Raw genomic sequence first — 8881 nt, 5'->3', positions numbered from 1 at the left:
GTGTTTCATCCCTGTGGAACAATCCCATGGGAATGCTTTCCAACATGTTCCTGTACATAACTTTACAAGTGGCACGTTAAGCAAATGTTTTGCTTCAGATATGAAAGCTGAGAAGTTTGCTAATTATCCGTGATACCAGGAAGTAATTGAGCAAGAACTCTCGATTCTGTGTTTTAAACAAAAGCTTGTCTTCTTTCAAGGTGGCATCCGACCTTTTTTCTCAGCTTCCTGACAGAAATACTTTATTCCTTACTTAAATGTTTGAAACTGATGGGCATTATGAGCTGAACTATTAACTAGCACCATGATCTGGAATCTAGAAACTACCCTTTGAAGTGAGCAACAGCTCTTCAAACTCTACCATCAGCTTTTTGATGAACACCTGTGAGGGAAACAGCTTCTTAGAGACTTGCAAGCTGAACCAAATTCTCTAGAATGGATCCCAAGTACTTTTTGTGTCCTCTTATATCTCTCTAATCTGTGGACGTTTAGGTTTTTCCTTCAGTTACTAGATTTGTGAAGTTTTTAGCCTCAGATACTCTGCTGCTTGTTTTTCTCATGTGTTTCAGGACACCTATCAGACTGGTACAATGTGTTCAGTGATCTGAGACAAAGAGTTCAGACTTCTACACTAACTTCATCAGTTTGGTGGGTTTTGCCCCTGGAACTTCCATAGTTACCTCCTTACTCAGTGTTTCCTTCACAGCACTGTCGCCTACCAGCAAACACATCTATGGACTTAATCTCAATATTGTGACATCCAGGTTTCTGGCACAACTCCCAGAACTTCAAGTTTTATTTACTTACATAATTTATACCCTTTCCCACATCAGAGTAATTTGCATAAGCGTATCTATAGAAGTGTGTTGGTAAGTACACTAAGAGGTTGTACAAGTTCAATATTTTAACTGAAGGAACAATGAGGTACTTACACGGCAGACAACAACTAAATTCTTCTACTCTCCCCTTTCTGTAATAGTTAGTTTCAGAGTAGCTGTCACCGTAATCTCTGAGAAAACGTAGACTCTTTCTTACCGAGAGAGTTGCCTGTGTCTGAACCCTGTCTTTTCCTGGAGAAAGATTTTACAGATGAATCTGTCTGTCCTACAGATTCGTTCACAGGCTCAGCTCCTGAAGTGAATTGTCTCTCTTCTGTCTCTGATGTCCTGGGTTCACTTTGAACACTAGTATTCTCCTTAAAAAAACACAACACAACAACAGAAGAAATAAAACCAAAGATCACTCAATGTTATCTTATAATAAAACTAATATAAAACCAATAAAACAAAATAAAAGCTATTCTTCTCCAAAATATCCTCTTATATTCATATCCTCTCCAAAATATCCTCTCCAAAAGGGCATCTAACAGGTGTTGAACACTGCCTAGACAGTTGACATAGGAAGTGTTTTTAACTCAGAATTAAGGTTGCTAAATTGAAACAACCTCTTACAAAACACTGTATTAAGCAAAATATGAGATCAGAAAGCTAGAATACACAAAGTTAGGGTACATGTCCCCACAGTGAGCTTTGCCCTCAGGTATCAAACTAGCTGTAAGAAATAAGCTGGAAGAAATACAGGTGCGCTCATTGTTACCAGCACGTCTATTAAAAACAACAGATCTAGCTCAAAGAACTGGTTCTGTTCCGGTATTTGCACTCTGATTCTGTTCCTGTATTTGAACTCTGATTCTGTTTCGGTACTTGAACTCTGATTCTGTTTTGGTATTTGAACTGCGATTCTGTTCTGGTATTTGAACTCTTATTCTGTTTTAGTATTTGTTTTAATATTAAGGTAATATTGGAAATCCGTGTTTTAGTTGGAAGACTGAAAGGTTTGATAATTTGGAGTCTATCCGTGTATGTAAGATTAATACTTATAGGATTATTTTTACATTTTTACTTTTTTCATGTTGGCAATTTGAAAACATTTCTGTATAATATGAATGTGGATGTGTGAGCCATATTTTCAGCAGACTGTCTCAGCAAAGGCTCTTTCAGTTATTCACCAGTTTTCTCGTCCCTTTATTCTTTGGACTTACAGGTACCTCTCACCTGTGCTGCTGTTCTTAGCTTCAGGAAGGAAAAGCTTGCATGTCTCCCCACAGCCGAACTGTCTCCTTACCCAACTCTTTCCTTGTGTTTAGATCTATATTTCCGTATCTAGCACCTAAAAGATTTCTCATGAGAGTGTCCCTTGCAGAAAGGCACCTCATCAGAGACAGCTTAGGACTGGCATCTGCTTGTGGAGGCTGTTTGCTTATTTATGACACTTGATCATTCTTCACATTGCTTGCAAACTGGAAAAAATTCTTCTGCGCCTGAGTGCAGCCTGTCCTCTAAGGCAAACAGGTGGGTGAGGGTGCAAAGGAGCTGCAGCACCCACCTGCAGAATTGAGGGGAGAAGTGTGATGTAAGGAGAAGGGATGTGAGTCCCAGGGGACAATGAGAAAAAGGGTGGTGTTGGGGACATTCAGAGCAAGGTTGTCCATCCTGCGTCAGACCTCAAGGGACTGCGTTTCCTACCAGTCCAGACCTCCTCAGGAGAACCTCTGCATCATTATCACTTGGAGACTGCTGCTAGAACCTCCCCTCTAACCTAAAAAGTAGCAAAATGTAACCTATGAAATAAAATATAATTATTTTCAGGTGCACTTTGAAATCCTCTCTCTTATCTACATGAATGGAACAGATTCAATTAGCTGCACATGTTTGAAGACTTGAAGGAAATGACAAAAAGGCAAATACCTCGTTAGGGCATTGGGGGCTCCTGCCATGAACCTGAGCTACTGAGAGCAGACTGAACCAACCACTCAAGGAATGTAAGTCAGAAGCAACACTGAAAATACCTTCAAACATTGATGGGTCCCGCTGAGGGCCATCGCTGACAAAGCGTCCCCATGGACTCGTTAGAGTAGCTAATTAGAGGCCAGAACTGCAGGTAGGCAAAGGCACTGTGTCGGTGGCTGTAATGCTGCAAAACACATTTGGATTTTTTTTATGAAGCAGAAAGGCCAAGCCCTGACCCCCAAGCTCTTCGAGGGCAGAACATAAGAACCTCCAAACGAAGTTCCATGTCACAGGCCTTGGTGGCAGAGGCAACTGCCATTGCCAGGGGGACAAATCCCTCAGCCCCCTGTGGGGCCATTCAGCCTTGCTGCAGCCCTGGGCCATCTCCACCGCAAGTTGCCCTACACTGTCCATGTGGCACCTCTTTCCACTCTGGTGGTTGGACTCTTCCTTGCTTTCCTACCCAGCCCTCACACCCGCATTTCTCTGCCTTTTCTGAAGTTTCTCCCGTCGTCCCTGCTTGTTCCTTGAAACTCAAAGCCATGGGCTGATCCAGGCTCCCTCTGGGTGAACTCTGGCATCAGAGGGCAACCCTCCGAGGGACATTTCTTTTTCCTCACATCCAATCTTACCCTTCCAAGCAGCACTTTGTGGAGGTTTTCTCTTCCTGCCGCTATCGGGAATCACTCCCTTATCTCTGACGTCTCTGACAGCCCCCTTCAAGCAGGTGCATGCTACTACTGTAGTGCCTGAGGATCCATTTGGTCGGTCTCAAGAAGCCCAGAACCTTCAGTCTCTCTCCACACACTCCAAACTCCATCGAGGCAGGTATCCCCCACAGCCTCTCCAGTTTTTCCCCATTCCTCCAGAATGACAAACCTCAAAGCCCAGGCACAGATAATCCGGATGTGGCCACAACAGTGCTGTGTCAAGGGGGATGATGCTGAGTCAAGGGGGATGGTCAGTCCCTCTTCTGAGTGGCCACCTATGGTGAAAACCTCCAAAGAATCACCAAAGGAGGACAGGCAATGGCCAGGGAGGAAAGGGAAAGGAGGGGTGGGCTGCTTGCGTGGGAGGATACAAGGGTAGTCAAGGAGAAGCAATGTTGTGTTGGAAAGGTGGGGAAAAGGTAGGAAAGGGTGAAGAACAGGAATCAATAGGAACCAGCCAAGCAGCCCTGCATCTGAGCAGCAAAGCTTGGAGTGGGAAAGGAGCATTGCAGGTCATCCGACCAACTTTCTGTTAGGCATCAACAGCTGCTGGAAACCTGAGTGATTTCCCTGCCATTATGAAGGCATGATCCGTGGTAGATGAAGATCCAGAATCATTCATGCTGGAAGGGACCTCCCGAGGTGTCCAGGCTTACATGCTGCTCAGAGAACTATCAGTTATGGGTTTGAAGCAAGTAGCTCAGGCTTTCCTTCAAGTGGGGCTTGAAAAGCTCCAAGGATGGACATGGCACAAGCTCTGTGGGACATCTGATCCACTGCTTGACTGTCTTCTTGGGGAAGGACATTGTCTTCCCTTGCTTCAGCTGATGCCCATTGGCCTTCATCCTCCCATCATGCACAACAGGCAAGAACCTGGCTGCCTTTTCTTGCTGATATGACCCAAGAAGATATGGGAAGGCTGTTATTAGGTGTCCCCAGACCTCCTCTTCTCCTGGCTTTGCACGTTCCAAATAAGGCCCACGGCATCCTGGGCTGCATTAGGAAGAGCGCTGCCCAAGGGTTGGTGGAGGTGATCTTTCCTCTCTACTCAGCCCTGCTACAATTTGTCTTGCTGACTTGCCCTTGATTTCTACTTTACCAGCGTCACCCATACTTGACTGAAAGGTGCCGTCCACATTTTTCACCATTCCTGCCTTGTCTTTTTGTTCAAAACAAGTCCAGGAGAGATTTATCACTATGTTGGTCAGGGATCATTTTCCACCTTCCCTTCAACCGAGGCCTTCAAGTAAATTTCCCTTTCTCTAGTGCTCTAAAAGAGATACCATTCTCCTTCTAACCTTCATCAGGAGGTTGAGAGAATCTGAGCAGAAGACCTTTGCACATGGAGGAGTAAGTGATGAGTGTCACAGAAAACCTGAGCAGGCCTGTGTTGTGCTCCATGTACCTCTTGGCCTTCAGGCGGAGCTGTGCTGAGTGTGTCCCTGGGTTGCAGAATAAGCCATATTGGAAGAAGAAATCTGCAGGAAGATGCTGGTGAATGGCCAGCCTCAAGCCCTTACCTTTGCCTGAGACTGCAGTTACCAATTCCCAAGTGAACACCTCCTCTTAGAACACGAGAAGTGATGACTAGAATGGGTTTCCCTGGCAGAAAACACTTCAAGAGCTGACAGGAGCAGTGTGGGATAAGCCTTCTGCAGGCAGGATCTGCACCACTTGCTGCACCACTCTCCCAACGCTGGAAACTCCGTGTTCCCGGCCTCGGAAGGGACGGCATACAGCTGACATGATTGTCTCTGTGTGTAGAGAGTTTGCTCTAACCAAGGCCATTTGAAATGACACTTTGTCTCAGAGTCCAAGTGCCTTTCTTACTGCAGCCATAACCGGCTGGGCTGCTGATGGCCAATCCCCCAAGGGAACTGGACACTCCAGGGACCTCAAACTCGCCTTCATGGCCACGTGCCTCCTACTGGCCTATGGGCTTCTCAGAGGTAATGGATGTCATAATGATAGCCCAGATCATCAGCCTTCTTGTGGCCTTGGTTACTCCTTGGTTAGCGGTTCCTGAACTGGAGAAGGCAGTGACAAAGAGATGCACAGCAATGGAAGAGATGGGCAAGGACCCTGCAGGTGCCATGAAGGCTTTGCAGGAAGAAGTGTGAGGAATAGCCCCTATAGCTGTGCAAAATGGAATGGCATTAGATATGAAGCTGGCGTCTGAAGGCAGAGTCTGTGCTGTTCTTAATACCAGTTGTTGCATATACGTAGATCAAAGTGGGAGAACTTCTACAGATACAAAAAAAGATTTGGAAACGTCCTAATATTTGTCATGACTCCCAGAAAGTCCACACCTTCTCTGGAATTCAAGACATTGGGAATACGCTGACGTCTTGCTTTCCTGATTTACAGCTATGGGTTAAGAAGTTCATCTCCAGATGCCTTTCTCCTCTTCCTCTATGATCACTCCAATCCATTTTACCTATGTAGCTTCTGCTTTAAGGTTCAGAGAGGAAAAGTTGGACTGTCTTTCAGTAGTGTCTCTAATATTCCCTATGGGCAACTCTTCAGTTGTGGCAATAGACCTCATGGGGATTTGCTTGAACTAACAATTATAGAGCTGAGAAATGTATTTTTTATTTATTAATTTCTATCCCACTCCTGTTTACACCCCGTTCTCTAAGGAAAGCAGGCAATAATTACTGCCAAGAATTTGCTATATTCAGCTGCAGAGTTGGATGAAGAAGTCTGATGTAAAGTGATGTAAGTGCCATGGGACTGAGGAGAGATATCACCGGGCTGGAGAGCTGAGGAGCAAGGCTGTCCACACAGTGTTTAACTCCAGGGATTAATTTTCCTACCTGTCTGCACCTCCTCAGGAGACACTGCATCAAGAGCAATTGGAAAAGCCTTCTATCATTTCTCCAAAGTGCGCATTACCTGCCTTTCTCTTTCACTGTACGGCTGAAACCTAACTCATTAAGTGTAGGAGCCAAACTTGAAGACCAGATGTCCCTGATGGAAGAGACATGGCTTGTCAGGGCGTTCTCCCTCGTCGTGAGCCCAGGGTATCTGCGGTGCTGTGGACTTCAGGTGTTCAGAGGACACTGAAGAAACCTCTCAAGAACACCAAGTCAGGAGCAAAGCCCACAGTCCCTGGAAGCGTTAACGGGCCCCGCTGAGGGCCATGGCTGAGAAAGCCTCCCCATGGCCTTGTTAGAGCCCATCCTTGGAGGCTGTGAGGGCAGGAAGGCAAAGGCGCTGTGCAGGCAGCTCTGCTGCTGAGCAAAGCCTTGGCTTGCTTGATGAAGCAGGAAGGCCAAGCCGTGACCTGCAGCCTGTGGGAAGGTTGGTGCTGTCCCTCACACAGGGCTCAGGGCTCTTCCTGGGGACCATGGAAGGTGGGCATCCAATGCCCAGTGAAGGACAGCAATGGCACAGCAACTTCCAGCTTCCCCATGGGGCTGCAAGGAGGCAACGATGCCCCCGTGCCGTGAGGACATCATGTCTTGTCATGGCCCTCAGAGGCAGAGACAGCTGCCACAGCCAAGGGGACACAGACCTGGGTTCTGGGGGTGCCTTCCAGCCTTGCCAGTGCCCTCTGCCATCCCCACCATAGGCTGTCCTGCATGGTTGGAGCCCTGCCCCTGTTTCCCTGCAGGCTGTAGGCACCATCTCGCTGCCCTGCCTTGCTCTCACCCCAACATTGCCATACCTTCGCTGAGGTACCTCCACTCTCACCGGCTGTTCCTTGAAACACAAACCATGGGCTGATCCAGGCTCCCTCTGGCTGAGCTCTGGCACTGCAGCAGGACCCCTGAAGTGACAGATCTTCCTGCTGAGGTCCAGTCTCTGCTTTCCAAGTTGAAACTTTGTGACATTTTTCCCTCTCTCCTGCTGTTTTCCACTGCCCAGGAAAGGTTTACCATCTCAGAAAATACCCTTCCCGCAGGGAATGCAGCCAGGAAGCCTTTTCTTATGCTCTGCTCTCTCACCAGAGAGAAGGAATACTCACATGGTCTCCCAAACCACGTAACTGCTGCTGGCCTTTCAGCTTCTCCCAGGGACATGACCAAGCCATGTGCCTGCTGCTGTCCCATCATGTCCCCAGGTGCAATGGACGTGACAACCCCGATCCCAGCCCTTCTCCTGGATGGGGCCTATGGGGTCCCTTGGCAGAGGGACTGTCCCAGCCACGTTCCTGATGCTGGCCTGTCACCTCCAGAGGCAGAACTGACCTCACAGGCCCCTCACAGCCAGGCACGTCCTCCTGCATGAGGAGTTCCTGAGACCCAGGTGCCCTCCTGATACTATACTCTTCCATCACCCTCCTCATGGCCCACAACCCGACCACAGAAAAGCATGCTTGTTTTTCTCAGATTTATCAAATACCTTTCCCGCAATCCATTTGAGTGGAGAAACATTCTTCAGATGAACGCCTCTATTTGTGTTGACACATTCTATATATGCTCTTACACCTCTATGGTTTGTTTTTCAGGTTGGACTGACCGTTAACTGCGCAGCTGAGGCAGGGTCAGCTAGAGCAGCCTGCTCAGCAACTCGTCTAGGTAGGCTTCCAATACCATAGAAGCACAGAAACAGAGAATCATTGAGGTTGGAAAGGACCTTAAAGATCATCACATCCAACCATAACCTGAGTATCAGTAAATCATCACTGAACCATCTGCATCTGTGTATTTTTGAAACAGCTCCAGGGCTGGTGATTCCACCATCTCCCTGGGCAGCCTGTTCCAATGCTTGAACCACCCTTGCAGTGAAGATGTTTTTCCTCATATCCAATCTGAACCTCTCCTGTCTAACTTGAGGTTGTTGCTTCTTATCCTGTCACTTGTTATTTGGGAGAAGAGACCTACCCCCACCCATCTACAACCTCCTTTCAGGTACTTCTAGAGAGCAGTAAGGTCCCCCCTGAGCCTCCTCCTCTCCAGACTGAACAAGCCATGTCCCCTCTGATACTCTACAACAGACCGGGGCTCCAGACCCTTCACCAGCCTTGTTGCCCTTCTCTGGACATGCTCCAGCACCTCAACATTTCTCTTGAAGTGAGGGGTCCAAAACAGAAACACAGTGGTCAAGGTGTGGCAGGTCACCTTGTCCCAGAAGGAGATCAGATTCATCAAGCAGGACCTGCCTTTCACAAACCCATGCCGGCTGGTCTTGACCTCCTGGTTGTCCTGTGCTTACTGTTGGATGTTGCTCAGGATGATCAGCCCCACAACCTTCCCTGGCACTAAGATCAGGTTGACAGTCCTAGGAAGGATCCTCTTTTCTACGCTTCCTTCATGTGGGCACCACTTTGACTAACCCCCAGGCTTCTGGTGCCTCCCCACTTAGCCAGGACGCTTGACAGTCACCCCTGTGGTGATGCATTAGAGAAACAGACCAACGATTTTCACGGTGTTCCTG

Source organism: Falco naumanni, unplaced genomic scaffold (assembly GCF_017639655.2).
Source record: "Falco naumanni isolate bFalNau1 unplaced genomic scaffold, bFalNau1.pat scaffold_212_arrow_pat_ctg1, whole genome shotgun sequence".
In the NCBI taxonomy this organism is placed as follows: domain Eukaryota; kingdom Metazoa; phylum Chordata; class Aves; order Falconiformes; family Falconidae; genus Falco; species Falco naumanni.
The sequence above is the reverse complement of the archived record's forward strand: the minus strand, read 5'-3'. Positions refer to the sequence as shown.